The sequence below is a fragment of the Pteronotus mesoamericanus genome, unplaced genomic scaffold (assembly GCF_021234165.1).
Source record: "Pteronotus mesoamericanus isolate MK-2021 breed Mesoamerican mustached bat unplaced genomic scaffold, CSHL_Meso_final contig_68, whole genome shotgun sequence".
Classification (NCBI taxonomy): Eukaryota; Metazoa; Chordata; class Mammalia; order Chiroptera; family Mormoopidae; genus Pteronotus; species Pteronotus mesoamericanus.
In genome coordinates, this window is record NW_026555234.1 from 19,179,161 (window position 1) to 19,199,430 (window position 20,270).

Genomic DNA, 20,270 nt, shown 5'->3' on the forward strand with positions numbered 1-20,270 from the left:
CAAACATCTTCTCTGACAACAATGATATGAAACTAGAAATCATTCACAAGAGGGACACTGAAAAACAAACACAAGCACAGAATCTAAATAACATGTTATTAAACAATGGGTAAGTCAACAACTAGATCAAGGATGAAATAAAAAAAATACCTTGAAACAAATGAAAATGAATACATAACAATTCAAAATCTATGGGGCACAAGAAAAGCATTCCTAAGAGGGAAATCCATAGCATTACAGGCCTATCTCAAAACAGAAAAACAAAGAAGGTCAAGTAAACAATCTAACTTTACACTAAAGAAATTTGAGAAAAAAACAAAAACAAAATCCAAAATTAATAGAACGAAGAAAATAATAAAGATCAGAGCAGAAATAAATGAAATAGAGTCTGGAAAAAAAGACATAAAAAGATTAATGAATATAAGAGCTGATTCTTGAAAAGAGAAACAAGATTGAGAAACCTTTAACCAGACTCATCAAGAACAAAAGAGAGAGGACTCAAATAAATAAAATCAAAAATGAAAGAGAAGAAGTAACAACTGACAACAAAGATACAAAGGATCTAAAGAAAATATTATGAACAACTATATGCCAATGAACTGGATACCCTGGATGAAATGAATAAATTCCTAGAAACATACAGTCATCCAAAACTAAATCAGGAAGAATCAGAGAATCTGAATAGATATATTTCATCTAGTGAAATAGAAGTAATAATACAAAAATACTCTCAAAAACAACAACAAAAACAAAACAAAATTAAGAATCAGATGGTTTCACAGGCGAATTTAACCATTTATTCCAAGAGGAAGTATACCACTCCTCCTCAAACTATTTCAAAAATTCAAGAGGAGAGTTGCCCCTGTCTTGAATTTTTATGCAGCCAGCATTATCTTAAATTAAAAGCCAGATAATAACATTACAAAAAAGTTATGGACCAATATTCCTGATGAACGTAGATGCTAAAATCCTCCACAAACTATTTACAAGTCAAATACAGAAATACATCAAAGCAATGACACACCATGATCAAGTGAGATTTATCCCAGGAATGCAAGGTAGGTACATAAATTAAATGAAGGACAAAAACCACATGATCATATCAATAGATGCAGAAAAAGCATTTGATAAATTCTAGCACCCATTTATGATAAACACTCTCAGCAAAGTGGGAACAGAGGGAACATACCTAAACATAATAAAGTTTGTGTACTACAAATCTACTGCTAGCATCATACTCAATGGGCAAAAGCTACAAGTGTTCCCCTTAAGATCAGGAACAAGACAGGGATGTCCACCTCATCTCTGTTATTCACCATAGTATTAGAAGTCGCAGCCAGAGAATTCAGACAAGAAGAAGAAATAAGCATCCAAATTGGTAAGAAGTAAAACTGCCATTATTTACAGATGACATGATACTATACATAGAGAACCCTAAAGATTCCACCAAGAAACTACTAGAACTGATAAATGAATTCAGCTAAGTAACAAGATAGAAAATTTATATGCAGAAATCAATTGCACTGTTATATGCTGATAATGAACAAACAGAATGGGAAATTAAGACAATATTCCCATTCACAATTGCTTCAGAAATAATAAAATACCTAGAAATAAATCTAATCAAGGATATAAATAAAAGAACTGCACTCAGAAAATTAAAAGACACTGAAAAAAAAATTGAAGATTATACAGGTAAATGGAAGCACATATTGTGTTCATGAATAGAAAGAATTAACATCATTAAAATGTCCACACTATCCAAAGTAATCTATAGATTCAATGCAATTTCCATCAAGATACCAATGACATATTTCACAGAACTAGAACAAATATTTCAAAAATTTATATAAAACCACAAAAAGTCCCACATAGAGAGAGCTATCCTGAGAATGAAAAACATAGTTAGAGGAATCACGCTACCTAATATCAAACTATACTGTAAAGTCATAGTAATCAAAACAGCTGGTAATGTAATAAAAACAGACACATAGATCAATGAAACAGAAAACAGATCCTGGATACAAACCCACACCTTTATAGTCAACCAATATTTGACAAAAGAAGCAAGCACATACAATGGGCTAAAGATAGTCTATTCAATAAATGGTGTGTGGAAAAATTGGATAGATATGTGCGCAAAAATGTAACTAGACCCACCTTCTAACACCACACACAAGAATAAATTAAAAATGAATTAAAGAATTAAATATTTGACCTGAAGCCATAAAAATCACAGAAGAAAATACAGGCAGCAAAATCTTGGACATTGCCCATAGCAATAATTTATCAGATATATTTACCCAGGCATGGAAAACAAAAGAAAAAAAAATAAACAAATGGAATTACATCAAACTAAAAAGGTTTTGTACAACAAAGGAAAACATCCACAAAATAAAAAGACAACCAGCAGAATGGGAGACCATATTCAGTGATACATCTGATAAGGGGTAAATACCCCAAATTTATAAGGAATTTAGAAAATTCAATAACACAAAACAAACAACCCAATTAAAAAATGGACAAAGGGCCTGAATAAACACTTCTTCAAGGAAGATATACAGATGACCAGTAAACATAAAATGATGCTCAATGTCACTAATCATTAGAGGAATGTAAACTAAAGCCACAATGAGATATCACCTCTCACCTGTCAAACTGGTTGTCATCAATAAATTAACAAAAACAACAAACAATGACAAGGATGTGGAGAAAAGAAAACCCTTATGAATTCTTGGTGGGAATGGTGATTGGTGCACTCTTTTGAAAATTAGTATAGAGATACCTCAAAAAATTTAAAAAATGTATCTGTCTTTTGAATCAGCAATCCCACTTCTTGGAATATATCCAAAGGAACCCAAAATGCTAATCTGAAGGAACATAAGCACCCCTATGTTCATTGCAGCATTACTTACAATCATCAGAATATAGAAGCACCCCTAATGTTTGTCAGTAGATGAGTAGATACAACAACAAAGGACATTTATACAGTGGAATACACTCAGCCATAAAAAGAAAAAAGATTTACCAGTTGTGACAGTATAGATCGACCTAGAGAACATTAAGCTAAGTGAAGTAAGCCAGTCAGAGGAAAACAAATACCCTATGATTTCACTCATATGTGAAATCTAATAACAAACTGAAATAACAAGGAAAATAGAGACAAACCCATAGATTGAGAGCAGGATGAGAGAAAAGGCAGGGGGAGGTTAAGGGGTGGAGGGATTGAACAAAAAGGAAAATGGACTCAAGGACATGGACAAGAGTGTGGTGACTGCAGAGGGTGGAAGGGTATAAAAGGACTAAATGGTAACGGGGAAAATACAATAAAAAATTTAAAAAGAAAGAATGGCAGCCACTCAACAACAATCAGACAAACAACTCAACTTAAAAATGGGACGAGGATCTGAAAAGATATTTATTCAAAGAAAACACACAGATGGCCAACAGACACATACAGAGATGTTCAACATCATTAATTATTAAGGCAATGTAAATCAAAACCGTAATGATATCACCTCACCCCTCTTATAATGGCCATTATCAAAAAGGCAAGAAATGACTTGTTGAAGAGGATGTGGAAAAAAGGGAAACTTTCTGTACTGTTGGTAGGATTGTATATTGGTGCAGCCTCACCTGTATATTGGTGAGGAAATAGTTTGAAGAGTCCTCAGAAAGTTAAAATAGAACTATATAGTCTAGCAATTCCATTTCTGAGTTCTATCAGAATGACACAGGAGCACTAGTTTGAAAAGATATTCACACCCCTATGTTCATTGCAGTGTTACTCAAAATAGCTAAGATATACAAATGACCTAAGTTGTGTTATTTGTACAAGGTTCTGCAAAAATAACTCCTCCTTTTATTACATAAAAATCTCTTATTACAATATCATAAGCATGTTCACCAACTGTGTAATCATTCTGGAGTCTTCTTATTTTTTAAAATTACGAATTGCCCTTCCATAGCAAATATATATATTTTTTCTATGTAACTCCAGTAAAGAAATATCATTAAAAAAGCCTGAACTAGTTGTTTTGCACTGCATCATAAGTGCATTCTCAACTAACAAAAAGCACTGAAGTTTTAGAATTATACATATTATTAACATGTCCCTCATGTGCTCTCTTGGTACAGTTAAAATTTTTCAAGTGTCATAATTTTGGCAATTAAAAGAGGAAACATTACCACCATAACTGAGCAAAGCCACAGAAGGTGCACACACATATAGCAAAGGCCTCTGACAACATACCAGAAACAGAACTTTTTAGCTCCCAAAGAAACTCGAAATAGAGTCAGGAATACTTATTACATCCTATGTGCTGTTAATTACAAAGTCATGTAATTCTAACCTTATTCAAAAACTAGCAGGCACTCTTTAAAAATTTATCATAGATTTGTAAAAAATGGGAATAGGAATACTACCCTAATTTAAATATCCAGAGGACATATGTAAAAATGCCTTATTAGTATTATGCATGTACTTGGATAACGGTTTTCTATGACAGTGTCAATCAAGAAAACATAGATCACTGTACATATTTCAGAGGAAATTCAGTACATTGACTGATTAGACATATCTTGACATGCTGAGAGAACAAAATGCCAAAGTTATCTATAGGTTACTTCTAAGAATTATGGTAAAACTGTACTATATCTTCCCCCAGCCTGAGGTTTCTAATTTTGGATGTTTGCTTAATGCCGCATAGCAAGGATTTTCTTCAGATAATTTACATAGGTATTATACACTTTGAGCCTATATTTCTGCAAATATTTTTTTTCTTTTCACAATAAAGAAAATGCTTTCTTGACTGATTATAGAATTATTAGGTCAAGTGGGCTCCTGGAGCATTTCAAATGGCCTTGGGTCTGGAAATCTAACAACTATTTGACAGATAGCATTGTGATCAGATTCTTCTTTCTCTCTTTAAAAAACATGATCACTAAACTTTCCCACTGTTCTTATGTCATCCAGCCAAAAACCTGGAACTCAGTACCTGTTTTGCTGAGCTCTGTTCATAGACCCAACTATTGTCTGTCTTGCAGTGCAGAAAGGAAAAATGTGGACTCTGCAGCATCCACAGGGAAAAGAGATCATCTGACACTACATAGAAAGCAGAGGAAGAAATGGGAAGGTATTAGTAAGGAGCAGAGGATTCAGGGAAGACAAACAATTATAAATGTTGAATTCACAAACACACACACACAATGAGATATTCACATTCTTACATATATAACTTTACCATGCACTTGGGGATAGAAAATAGAAATATGAACAGAAAGACAAACCAGGACAATAAAGGAAGACTATTAAAAGTAACCAGGAGAAATGTCTAATGATAATGTAGCTAAAAGTAGAATGTCAATATGAAATTTATGTTTAGAGAAAAATATCTAAATCTTTTTTAATATTTTCTATATTTTTATATCTTCTGTAAGTTTATATTCTTGTTTGGGTGGTTTGATGGGAATGAAGAAATAAGGGAGATGCTTGATCTAAGTACTGTAGGAAAAGAGAACTGAAAACATACATATTCCATAAACTGAACAACTTTAATATAAATAACTTGGAGTCAGAGATAACTTGAAGAAATACAAGCATTACCAATGACAAATTCTGAGTTATTGGAAAGAACTTGTGTCTCTTAATCTATTCGAAATTGAATTTTCTTCATACTTTATTTTTAAAAGGCAGAGGAATCTGAATTGTATATTTATATCTTTATCTGCAGGTATATTAAATTATGTATTTCTTTATAAAGAAATACATATCCTGACTTTTTTGGTATTTGACACAAATATTCAAAATACCTTTCAAATATTTGAAATTTCAGCATCAATGACTAGAATAAATCAATCATAGTAAATACAATTGATAATCTGAATCTTAGCAATATTTAGAATTAGAATAGACTCATATAAATTGTTGAAAATTACTTTTCATGGTCCTAGGAACAACAGCTAAAGAACAAGAATATAACCAGCCAATCTATGTGTCCCCTTATAGAAAGTTATTATTTTAGTTTTTATTTCCCTTCATGAATTTTATTTTGCATGATGTATTAAACCATTGTTGCAGTCAATGTGGTATTAGTTTGAATTAAGTAAATAGAGGAAAAAAGGAAAGACTTCTACCAAACTTAATGAGAAAGACTAAGAATTATATATTTGTATGCTGTAATTATCTGCCTTAATATTTTAATTGCCATAATACAGAGAACAGAAACTTAGGAAATATTGAAACAGAGTCCACTAAAAAATGTCCAATAGCCTAAGAGCATGATAATCCCAGAAATGTGTATTTTCATTTGAAGGAATAAGCTATGTTATATCTTCTAGTTCATCAGCACCCTTAGAAAATAAAGGTGACTGTGTCACCTTTGCTGATACAATCATCCGTCTTCAAAATATTTTGATACTACTCATGTATTACCCTCTGAAAAGACATCAAAGGATCACATTATCTGAAAATAAGTAAAACAACAAAAGAGTCTAACAGCTTCCCTTGTTTCAAAAAAGTGTGGGATGTATGTGAAATATAAATACAAAAAAGATTAAGGAACATCTTATAAACAATTAGTCAAATAAAGTTGAGTTACCATATTCAAATATAAAAATATATGAGAACACAATGCATAAAAGCTCATTATGGGAATTAATGTTGTACTCAATTGTTCTGTTCAAGATATCTGAAAAAGTTCTTTAAATCCTAGAAAAGCACCAGTTGCCTTGGAGATGGAAAGACAGTTGAGATGGTAACTCTGTGGGAAATAACTTATCACAAATTCTTTAGATTTATAAAAATGCAGAACTAATTATCCCCTTGATTTTCATGACCTTAGACAAAACAGGATAATTTTCTTTGTAAGTGTCCCTATCATAAATGGCTTTGTACTTCTTTTGACGCTTTATTTCAGAATGAACCATTTTCAACACTAGGTCTGCAATGACTAGCAGTTAACACACGGAAGACTGTCAGTGAATATTGAATGAATACCTACAAAAAGGAATTACTTGAGAAAGAGGTGAATAAAGGCAAAAAAAGTTGTGATTTTTTTTAGAAGAGTAACATTGGGAATAGAGAAATCAATGTTCTGTTACTCTATGAAATTTATATTTTAATCTATCTACAATTGTTGATGGTTTGTATTTTATTGTGTTCCTAATTGAGTAGGTGAGTACAGAATATGAAGTCATAATGATTATGAAAAGAATATAAAGTGAAAAGATTTGAAATCAATGTGGGTTGAATAGGTATTTAATTTCTCTCTTTTTATTAAATTTATGTGGTAGCATTGGTTAATAAGATGATATAGGATTCAATTGTACATTTTTATGATACATGATCTGTATTGTGTGACCACCACCCAAAGTCAAATCATCTTCCATCAAATTATATTTGATCCCCTCTACCATTTACGACCCTCTGGTAACCACCATAGTGTTATCTGCATCTATGAGTTTATTTTGTTTGGTTTTATCATTTGTTCATTTGTTGTTTTCAGTTTTATATCCCACATGTATGTGAAATTATATCGTTCTTGATTTTTTCTAACTGATATATTTCACTTAGTATGATATTCTCATGGTCTATCCATGTTGTCACAAATGGCAATATTTCATCTTTTTTTATGGCTGAGTAATATTCCGTTTTATATATGTACCACATCTTTTTTTAATCTAATTGTCTATCAAAAGACACTTCAGTTGTTTCCCTGTCTTGGCAACCATGAATAATGCTGCAATGACCATAAGGGTGCATTTATTTTTGCAAATAAATATTTTATAATTTTGGAGGTAGATACCCAGAAGAGGAGTTGTCGGGTCATATGGTGAATCTATTCTTATATTTTTGAGGAATCTCCCTATTGTTTTCCATAGCGGCTGTACCAGTCCCTCTCACAGTGAATGAGAGTTCTTTTTTCTCTACAATCTCTCCAACACGTGCTATTACTTGTCTTGTTGATAATCACCTTTCTAACATGTTCAAGGTGGTTTTTCACTGTAGTTTTAATTTGCATTTCCCTAAACTACTGAAGTTGAGTATGTTTTCATATATCTGTTGGACATTTGTATATATGAAGTGAAAATTTTTACTTTAAGTGAAACACAGCATAATATTTTTAAAAATGGACTAGACTAATACAATCTTACATATGATTTTATTTATGATTAAGTATTCTAAAAGGTGCCGATTTTGTTTTCCTGAATTGTAGTGTAGTTGTTCTTTTTCACTCAGTGGGGATATGACACCTATGGGGATGGTGGTTAAAGAGACTGGACTTTTCTGGAAAGGAACTGGTTGTGGGATAGTTAATAAGCCTGGTGATGTCTCTCTTAGAGCACAGGGTGTAAGTAATAAGTTGTCTCCTGAGGACTTCTGGCAAATGGGCCTAACCAGAAGTCTAGATGTTTCTGCACTCTCCTTGTGGTAGGCAGGAGCTTGGTCCTGTTTTGAAGGGATTTCTCAGGATCAGGACCCAACATACTAGGCCTTTTTGTATGAACACACACACACACACACACACACACACACACACACAAAACATTCTAGAAGTTCAATTATACTGCCCATCTATTACCCATAAATATTCAGTAAAATCTTGTCAAAGTTGCAATATACTCTCAACTATTCTGTAGAGATGTATTGTAAGGACAGCCTGTATGCTATAGATGTACTGAAAAGGAATGTGGAGATAAAAGAAGTGAAACAGAAAGTGGCATCAGCCTGAAAAATCCATCAGTTATACCCAAGAGCTGGTCATCACCAGAGAGGATCCAGATATCACAGAAACTAAGACACATGTGCAAAGGCAGAGCAGGAAAGACTCACTGGTGGAACTGTGACTAATATAAATATACACTAAAAGAAATCATGTGGGACTCAGCACATTCTAAAAAATTGGTGCCAGGGAAACTCTGAGTCTGTAGCCTATACCTCAAAGATAACCTGGATATTGTCTGTTTTGCCCAGCACTGTAGCTAGGTAACTAGAATGATGCCTGATGTGTAAGAGAGACTAAATCCATATTTGTGAATGAATTTTCAAGAGAATAAAAAATAATTGAGCTGTGAATAGAAATTTTAGCCACATGCTGGTGAGAGATAATAGACATAATGCTATATAAGTAAATTGCAGTTTTTATAGGGTTCTTTGTTTCCTCAGCGGCTAAACACAATTCTACATGAATAATACTGGATTCTGCTAAAGACTGCTTCAGCTAAATACATGGATAATGTAGTCTGTTGGAGATATTGGCATACAAATAGAGTCATTTCTATTTTAATGGAAATCTTTTATAGTGGTAAACTCTATCATTATACCTTTTGCAAAGTTATGTGTGTTATTCTGGATTTAAATATTATGATATATCTCAGAAGATTTAAACTAATATTTCAGTCTAAATTTTAGTTTGACGCCCTCTCAAAGGATGCCTATTATAGATTGTGTTTGTTATTTCTCTTCTTCTGTAACAGTGCCAAAATTCACTTCGAATCATAGATGGGAGCCAACGTGAATACACATATGGTTCCCCAAGTTCAAGTTGGCAGTTATATAAGGAACCTGATTGGCCTTGAAAAAGAAATGTAGCCCAAATAATATGTTACACAGATTTAAAATATAAACTGATCATGTATTCATGCTCGGACCTCAGGAAAGACTGGTGTACTTAATGGTGTTGGGATCCTGTGTTTGTTGATTCTAGAGCCAATTCCAATTCAGTGCTCTTCTATTTCATCAGGGCTTCTAAAAAGAGCTAAACAGCAAGTGATTTAAATACTAAACTTCATTAACTATAAGCTTGACAGTTCATAGGATGGATAGTCTTGTTCATTTGTCATTAAATAAGTTGGTATTCTGCTTGAAGAAATACAGTAGTTTGGACAAAATCTTTACAACAGTGAATGTTATCTGCAGAACTGTTTGAGTTTTCGCTTTGGGTCTGAGTTTTCACTTTTGACACTGATAACATGTGTCAGTGGTCAATGACATGCACAGCAGTACTCTACTTTCAATCAAATTCTCTCCATTTGGAGAGGGAAAAAAAGAATAACACCTTTTGAATCACAAAAGTTTTTGGGATTTGCAGGTATTTAAAGTTACTAAAACTTGAGAGATACTGTACGCACTTCCTGCTAAAAAAAATTATGGGGTTTTGTAATTACATTATGGTATATTTGGTAATTACATAAGTGGATGAGATAAAATGTAAACTTCAGTATAAAATGTTTGTGAAAGTGGGGGACAAGATTACAAAATTTAATTTAAAATGTTTATTTGGTTATTTTTACATTGCAAGTGAGATTTAGTTATTATATAATATGTTTATTACAAGTAATGTGGAAAATGTCATGAAAAATATACCTTATGATCACTTTTGTAATAAGAATAATTGAGTTAATAAATAGTAAATTTTCTCAGTGTATGAATTAGACAGATTTAAAAGGATGTAAACATTTCCAGGTGACCATAGCACCGCAGCTTATCAACTCAGGCTATCCTAAATGATTCTTCTGAAGATTCAAAATTTGGTTCTCAAATTCTCATCCTTAGAGATTATCAACTTAATAGATATTTATCACAATAGCATCTGAAGCTATTGGCTAATGAAGAAGGTCAATCATTGTTGTGATTTATTCTTCACCTTCTTCCCAACATTTCTAAGATCTACTTGTGGATATGTTTTGTGCTACCTTTGTTTGCTTTTAAGAGTCACAGCATTGTCCTTCAATGCATCGTTTAATTGGTCGGACTGTGATAAGAGCCTCCTCTCTTTCTGTAGATCTTCTTTTTTTTATGAAAGTGTCTGAGATCATAGGACTTTAGGATGTATTCGAACTTATCCTCAACCCACACTTGGAGGAAAACATTTTAGAGGAATATAGTCAGTTATAGACATGATTGGCATAAAAGGAAATAGTTTTTTCATGGAGTTTTCAAAGAAACTACCTGCATTAGTTTCTAATTGGTATTCTCATCAGCTTTCTTTGGACTCCAAAGTCTCTACTGTGCATATATCATAGTTAGTGATATAGTCTGTGCAAGGCAGGATCTCGCCGTATTTGAGTAATTTCTGTACCAGAATCACATTGTAGTTGAATTTTTATCAAAATTTAGAAAAACATAAACAGTCTTTGTCCTTAATGGGAAATGTTTGTTGACAAACAGAATACTTCTTTTATTAGTATAAAAGCCAGTAAAACCATGATGTCGTCTGTGGATATATCTGCAGTGTGTCTTTCTCTAGCTTCACAGGATTTCATGAGACTAATTTCCTGATGATCCAGCCCCTATCTAATTTAATATTTTCATAGTTTGTCTTGTTTTACTACTGAGGTTTACTTTCAACACCGTATTTTTAAATTATGGCAAGATATTAAAAATATAAGGAATTTAAACTAAATAAGCATGTATGTAGTTAACATAGTAAATTATGTTAATAATCTGATAGTCACTCTGCTATGTCCTCAATTTGTTCCAATAACTCTCCATTTAAGCTAATTTGTTTAAATTAACATGAACCCCTCCATAAAAATCATAAGTGGGGAGCTTAAGGATAGTATATTTATATACTTTATTATCCCATGTCAATATATAAATTTACATGTTAAAATATACCACTACATATCAAAATGCAATAGAAAATTATATAAATTACAAATGTCCTAAAATATTAAAGACAGTACTAAAAGTACTAACATATGAGCGATAAGTATGATGGAGAATAGAAAAATGGACTTCACACATATGATAGATAATGGCTAATATTATTGGACATAAGGAAAGAGGTAATAGGATGAAAAAGTGAACAAATGATTGGGTAGAATTTGTTGTTTTTATTAATATATACCAATATCTCACATATATGGAAAACTCTATTAAAAAAGTATGTGTGTCAAATTTTGTAATACGTATTTAAAAATCACTCTTGTTTATTCTTAGTTACCTCAGCTAAATTATATTTTTTAAAGTTATAACATTATTTCACTATTTTTTTGTGAATCAGTTAAAAAGTATAGTCTAGCTTATTACTGGCTTTCAAAACTTTCTACTTCTAGCAAGAATGTGAGTAAGTTCATCTGACATTACATCGCTAAAGGAGTTCTTGTAAACAGTCCTTATAAAAAGTTGAAAAAAATGAAACAATAGCACCAATATTAATATAAACTTTCCTAAGAACCAACACCATTTAGAGTTATTCTTTCACTATGAGTCTGTCAAGTTCACTCAGGAGGTGAGCAGAATACTGTCCAGTAACATAGGAAGATAAGGTAAATTACAAATTGTAACTCATTATTGTGGTTGGTGGAAATCAGGCTCTTCCACAGGATCGCAAATAAAGTATTCCAAAGGCCCAAGCATGGAAGGTTGTGCTGAGACAAGGTTTTTTCTGGTGGAAATCTACCCCTTTGTCCCCTCTCTGTCCATCCCACCATGCAAAAAGCCCAACCATATCCTCAGCAAGGGCAAGTGTCAAAGTTTCTGTTTCATGTTAGAGCTTAGTTCTTCGGAGCCCATGCAGTGTGAGTGGTCCCTGGGAGTTGCTGGACCCTTAAGGTCCTGGGTGAGAGAGAAGACACAAATGCACGGGGCAGTGTAGGTCACCAAGTGAGAGAGGGAGAGAAAGGGAGCTTCTTTGTTCCTCTGGGAATGCGTTACTGTATTTTGCAGTGTATAATGCACCCCTACACTTTTGTGCTCATTATACAGAAAGTTATTATACTCATTATTATACTTGTGGTATATAATCATTATACCCATGTATAATGTACATCCTTATCTTTCCCTCAAAAATTTGGGCAAAAAAAGAAATGTGTACTACACATGGCAAAATATGGTAGCTTGGTTTGGGGATGGACCAGGAGCTTTTCCAAAAACCAATGAACTTCCCAAGCTTTCATGGGCTCTATTAAAGGTAGCATGCCCTAGTTAGATTGGCAGGTCTCTGCGGTCAAGCACTGTGCCCCGATCTGGTGCCAAAGTAGGAAGAGGAAGGGTGTTAATCTCCTTGGTGGATAAATGGTGTAATCTCTTGGAGTGTGAAGCTATAGCTTCCTGGTAAAGCAAAGAGGCTCATGCTTCTCATTTTATTAAGGTATATCAATATCTAATTCCTTTTGCTCAATTTCTTATTACTAACTAGTTAACTACCTATGGTAACATTACAGTTGTAAAAGTACAAAATAGTAGTAACAGTGAATTTTAATTAATTACTATTATTATATATGTTTTCAGAATTGTTAGAATTTAGAATTTAAGCAGTCTCAACAGGCATTACTTGAAACTTCATAACTCTTGGTAGTACAATAGCACATGGTATACAAGGAGGGAATCCCTCAAAATGGAATTTATTTATAAAATTTGTCTATTGATTCTCACATGTTTAAATTTCAGTCACCTTCGAAGTACTCTCTATTTGATGCAATGCACTTACTGAAATGCTTGTCCACTGCTCAAAACAATTTTTGAACTTGTCCATTTTGATGCCTTTAAGTGCTTCTGTTATTTTTTGTTTCACCTCTTCTACATTGGCAAAATGTTTCCCTTTGAAGACATTTTTCATCTGGGAAAATGAAACAAGGTTGCTCAGAGTGATCAGGTGAATAGGGAGGATGGGGCACAGGGGTCATGCCAGTTTTGGTCAAAACCTGCTGAACACTCAGCATGCTGTAAACAGGTGCGCTCATAAGTCACCCATTATGAAATGGGCAAACATGTTGAAACAGCCTTCAAAAAATATATATATATATATCACTGAAATTGAATGCAGGCTCTCACAACAACACCAGCTGGTACACTGATACAGATGGTGGAAAAAGCCAGTACCGCAAGGGGTCTGCCCTCCAGAAGATAATTCCAGGGTTTTTTTTATGGGCCCCTTTTCTTATGTTCAGTAAATTTGCATAGGAGAATAATGTTATATACATAAGTTTGAGTCATTATTGACATATAATGTCCATGATTTCCAAATTCCTCGAAGTGTGAATATTTTTAAGAAATATTTACATTCATAATTTTAACATTTAAAAAATTGTTTTTTTTCTTTTTTACTTTTTTTTAAATTAATTTATTTACTTTTTAAATACATTTGTCTCTGCCTTCCCCCCACCTCTTTCCCTTGCCCCCTCCCACCTTCCCTCCCTCAGCTCTTCCCCTTTGGTTTTGTCCATGAGTCCTTGCTATATGTTCCTTGACTTTCCCCTTCCCTTCCCTTTCCCTGCCCCCCCCTTCCGTCTTGTCTCTGTTGATTTCTTTTCCTTTCAGTGTTGCTGGTCATATTTTCCTTGCTTCTTTGCATTGTTGGTTAGGTTCCGCTTAGAGGTGAGATCATATGGTATTTGTCTTTCGCCCCCTGGCTTATTTCGCTTAGCATGATGCTCTCCAGTTCCATCCATGCTGTCGCAAAGTTTAGTACTTCTTTTTTTCTTTCTGCTGCGTAGTATTCAAAATGTGGTCTCTCAGAAGTTGAAAACAGTAAAATTATCAATGATTGTTTTTATAATGACTTTTCTGCATATTTCTTTTGCTGTTTATCATGCTCCAGTCTGTGAGTTTCCCATTGTTGGCATTCCTAAAATCTCTGCAATATTTGACTGAATAATCATACTAAAAAAGGAGACCTTGAAAAGCTGGCCAAGTCACTTTGGCAGGGGCAGGACTTATGAACTGAGCTGCTGCTCTATCTTGTTATCTGGAAGGGCTGATTCATTGGTAGATCCTTAAAAATTAATTTTTATATATCTTTTTCCAATTGCTGGCTTAAACCCACTTCCAATATTCTTAGAGCAAAGTTGGATAATTAGCCCAGGTGGGATCTCTCTCTCTCTCTCTCTCTCTCTCTCTCTCTCTTTATGTAGCCATATTAATTTCTCTCTTTGTTGGTTTTGTATTTTTTTTTCTGGAATCCAGAGTCCTTTATCCCTACTTTTCTACAGAAAGAGTCATATAGTCCTTTTATTTTCCCAACCCTCAGCTTGAATATTATCCATATTCCTAAAAAGCAGTCTATGTTCTACAGGGGTTACAGATGTTTCGATAAAAGTTTTTTAGTGAAAGTAGAGAACGAAGTAGTAACAGAGTTTGAGTGCTCTTTGAATATAAATTCAACATGGAATAACCACAGTTTTGTTTCCTACTCTTTTTGTTATTGTTATAGTCTTTGCAGAATACAAATTATATAATGGTAGACTGGAAGTTCTCAATAATTAATACTCTTGAAAGCTCCCCTAAATTTATGATTGACAGGAAAGGGTGCACAAGCAACCCAGTTCTCTTAGGCAAATCTGGGATGAAGTTTTGCTACACTGGCTCCCAGACTAATGTTCTCTGATGGGTTAAGTTTAATTTATACATAATGGTAGCTACCTTGATCACACAAACTTTATTTACTATACCCTCCCTTATTTTGTAGCTCCTAAGCATGTTCTATTACTTCCCCTCTACCCCCCAATTATTCTGCTTGGTATTTTTGTCTTAGGCTCAGCTTCTGGGGAATCCTAATGTAAAACATCAGTTCATCTTGTCCCCTTCCAACCAACTATTTCCAATTTCTATAACAAGTAGAAATATCTTTTGACTTTTTAAAATATCAAATCTATAGTTGTAACTTAAGCCAAATTGTTAAAGCATCTGGTGTATATATATTAATAGACACTTCATGATAGACTCAAAAACTTTTCAGCATATGTGATTAACTTGATGTATTTCAGTCTATATTAAAATATTGTATTTACATGCTAGCATATTACTAGTTTAATTTGCTTCCTTGTGAGAACATACATTGTGGGTGTTCTCCTTCGCTGGGTAAAGCACTTAAATACATAAAGTCAAGAAAACTATTGTAGGCTTCCTTAAAATTTGTTATTCTGTTAATAAAACTTACAGGATTTCAGAAATTAACAAAGGTGTTTCCTCAACTTGAAAGAGTCACTGTCGGTCCTCATATTACTTTGTAGAGGTGACCATAAACACAACATTTTTTTATTTGTATGATATTTTACATACAAATTTTAAATGTATGTCTTATTCTTGTATCTCAAAGAATTTTTGAAATTTTATTATGTCATTATAAAGATGATAGCCAAAATGATATGTCATATATATAACATATTAATAACCTATCTTACAGAAATAACCAAATATCACAAGATAAAAGCTTTTCTTAATTATTTCATAAACATTTCCTTGATATCGATAATAGTATATTTTAAATCCAATAAGATTAATACCAAGAGAGTTTAATTTATTAAATCTGTATTATTCAGCAATTCACTTTGAAGTCATTAAAGATTATTAGGAGATGTAACAATTTATGTTTTATGTCTCTGAGGCTAGAATTCACTCAACATATATTTATCAAAGCATTACCACGAATCAAACACTTCTCTGAATCTAAGAATGTTTATTCTGTTTTTACTAACTTCTGTGATAAACTGTGCACCTCTGAGTTTCATTGTGTGAAATAAAAAAAGGCATTTTTCTATTAAATATTCAGGGATAATTCTCAATGTTGACATGCGTGCAGGAAATTTTTTTCATAGCACGTTTGAATTATAGATAGGTTCAAGATTCGAGAGTGAGATATGACAACATGTATCCAAAACTTTATCACATGTTCATAACCTTTGTCATAGAACTTCTTTTATGAGAAATTCATTGAAACAAATACTCATAAATATGTATACATTTACATGCAAAAGACATTCTGAATCACTATAATACTGAAAAAAATGAGTAGTCCAGAAGTCTGATAATTGACTGCTCTGCAAATAATATTGATAATAGTAAGATATCCTGTAGCTATTAAAGGTCTATTTTTTGAATATTTACAATGGGAACAGCAAGATATATGGAGAAGAAAATATTCCAAGTTGTTAAGAAAATGTATGTCTTCAAATAAAAATATAGTTTTAAGTATTAACACCAGATTGTCAACACTGTTTCTTTCTGAGTACTATCTGAGCATTTATTTCTTAATATGTACTTTGAATATTTTTGGACAAATCAAATTCTATATGGTGGGTTTATATTCATTTTGAAATCAAATTTAATATTATGTGAAATAATTTGTAGGCGATATAAATTGTTCAAGTTTAAATATAATTTAAATATTGAACTTTATGATATAATAGCTGAATATTATGAGTGCTGGGGACAAATAGTTTCACTAATAAATTTCTCATATTATATCATTAATCTTTACAATAATACCATGAAGAAGTATAAATTTTACAAATGAAAAATCTGAGGCTTAGAGAAGTTAATTGCTTAAACATATCTGGCTTCAAAGATTATTAGTTTGTTCCCAAACAAATATACTTTCACAGCCATGGTTATAGTTAACTAATAAGTCTCAACTTTTGTTCAACTGTAGTTCCAAAATAATCATAAGCATCTACTTTAAGTTTCACTTCAATTATTCTTTCTCTTTATGCACCTAATCTGCATTTTAAGCCATTCGAATTTTAGTACATGAAGCTCTTTGAAGTCTATTTCTGTCTGCTAACTTTTGGTCATGATGGATTCTTTCCTTGTCTATTGTCTCCTTTTAGATTCTGAGCCCATATTTCATGAGTCCTTTTCTATAAGAATACCGAGGTGTCTGTGTTGAGGATTGTTGTGGAAACCAGACTACGTACTGAAAGTTATTTTTAAGAAATATTTTAAGAATATGACCCTAACTGTTTACTAAAAGTCTGCCTATGGGAAGAAATGAGAACAGCATCCCCCAACCAGAAGTCAAGTGTGTACTGTACCTCGGTTTTTGAGACACTAGGTTTATGGGCTTTCCTTGCTTCTTGATTACAGCCTGAAGTTTTTATCTCTGTCCATCCCTGTATGGCACACACTTTACATTTCCAGATATTAGGGGTATTCAAAGATTCTTAGACTCATAAGTAAACAGCCTTCTAAAGTTTATTTGAATTGCAGTTCAACACATATTTAGAAACTAAGTAAACATATATTCAGATATATTTTGGAAAGAAAAAGAGTTATACATTTGTTCAAAATAGTTAAGGTATAATTATTTTGATGGAATAAATTATTGTTTGCTTATTTTCTTTTAAATAGTTGTATGTACACACAATATTTTTGGTTGAAACTTGGTAATTTTCCTCATTATCCCTCTTGCATGTGTACATGTATGTATAAAGTTATCATGTACAGGGTCTGGCACAAATAACACCCTTTTAATTACTAAATCTTTTATTACAAAATCATAAGCATGTAATTCTGCAATATAACAATATCACACTCAAGGACACCATATGGCATTTTAGGTGAAATGCGCAAATTGCTGCCTTTCTCATGGGAGACATTCACATACCCTACTGGCCACACCAAGCAAGCCTTACTTTTGCTGGACCCTATAAATATTAGGCCATGTTCATGCCTGTGCAGGAACTACAAGAGACAACTGAAAAGGGTACAAAACGTGTCTGATAGGGAAAATAAGATCTTTATACCAGCTTTCAGCAAACTGCAATTCTAAACGATGCAAGAACAAATGCATGCTATAGCGCATGTTAGCTAGTCCAGTGAATCACTGGCTTGTAACACTAATCCTAAAGATACGTTTCCACATAGCTCTTCAAACTTTATTGTGTTTTTCATTAGTAAGTAGTAAGTGCTATGAGTTTTCCCCTTTTGCTTTCCAGTTGAGCTGCCAGAAAGCCATTCCAGGTCCAGTATTAATGTGCCCTCTGGGATGTGCAGAAAAAGCAGGCTCACCTTGTTTTTAATGACAGTGTCAACATGGTTGTTCCAGGCAGTTCCTTTTCCATAAATTTTTTTATACAAATGAATCTCCTCCAGCATTGGCAGCCTGGCAGCTCACATTTAAGGAAATATTGAGTGAAGAGAGGGCCTATGATCTTAGCTATTGATGGTAATAAACTGAAATGGGGTTAATCCATCATGGGGCTTGTTTCCCCTCATCTTTGTGGTTGCAGCCACTACGGATTGTGAGATTTCAAGAGGCCTTTAGCTAATATACGATCTGCCTTCTTATTTCCTTTCTTTAGCAGTTGCCTTTCCCTACTACTCATAAGAAATTTATTTACATCTAAGTGTATGAAGAAGATGGAATCCATAGAATCTTGAATTTCGTTGTTATTGCTGATTTCCTAATTTCAATAAGGGAATGATGAATGTACTGTGCCATTTCCTCAGATTCAAGTTATAAAAATTACTTTTTTATCTAATAAAGTATTGTTGCCTGCCCACACTGGCTAGTTCTTAAGTAAAGGCTTTATCCTTCTAACTATAAAACTCCATAAGATTCTAAGAACAAACATTTGTTAACTCACTGGAATTGGTTTTAAAAAAACTGCATGCTTTCTTATTACTACGATCATATAACTCTTTACAAAACAAAATTATGTCCAATTTAAATTTTGATATTTTTTTATTGCCTTGAGATCATCACATATTGGGTCATTCTATTAAAGCAGGCATAGGCACAATGTTATCAAACGATGGTGACCATGTGTTACTATTAGTGAAATTTGAATTTCATAGTCAAATAATTTGAAGTCACAACCATCATTTTTCCTTTGATCATTTTCAAACATTTAAAAACATAATAACCATTCTTTGCGTTTAGACCTCACAACAGGTGAGTGGATAGAGAGCCATTGGTTGTCAAAACCTGATTTAGAGGGCCATGCAAATGATATGTATGGAGTAGATTATTTCAAGTTATTTTTTTTCCAAGGTCAATTCCAACATAAAATTCTGATTTAAAGGGAGGAGAAGTTTCATCTTTTGAATAGTGGAAAAGAAAGTTTCCATTTTTCCAGAGATCGCTTTTGCTTTGTTCGGTCAGTCCCAATCACTATGAATATAAGAGCACTTACAGATTAGTGCTCCATTTGGTAATCCTCAGACAATGCACATAACATAAATTTGCACATATGAACCTAGGCTTCTGCTGCTAAAGTCCTGAAGGAGTTACTTATTTTACAAACTGGTATACATCCTGAGATCAGGTACATCACTAATATTTGAGTGGTGGGGATGAAAACAGAAATGTAGATCTCTGGCCTGCTGTTCACTCTTCCAAATCCTAGTTGTTTGTGCAGAGGACCTTGCACACCATTATGTGGTCCACAAAGCAGTGTAGCACGTATCTCTAAAGTTCCACAAACCCCGACCCACCTGCAGGCCTGGTGAACAGCCAAAATCCCCTTGTCCAAACCACAAGCCTACATAGTGTGTTCTCTGCCTAAGAGTACAGGACCAGAGAGGCTCATGGAAGGCCCCGAGT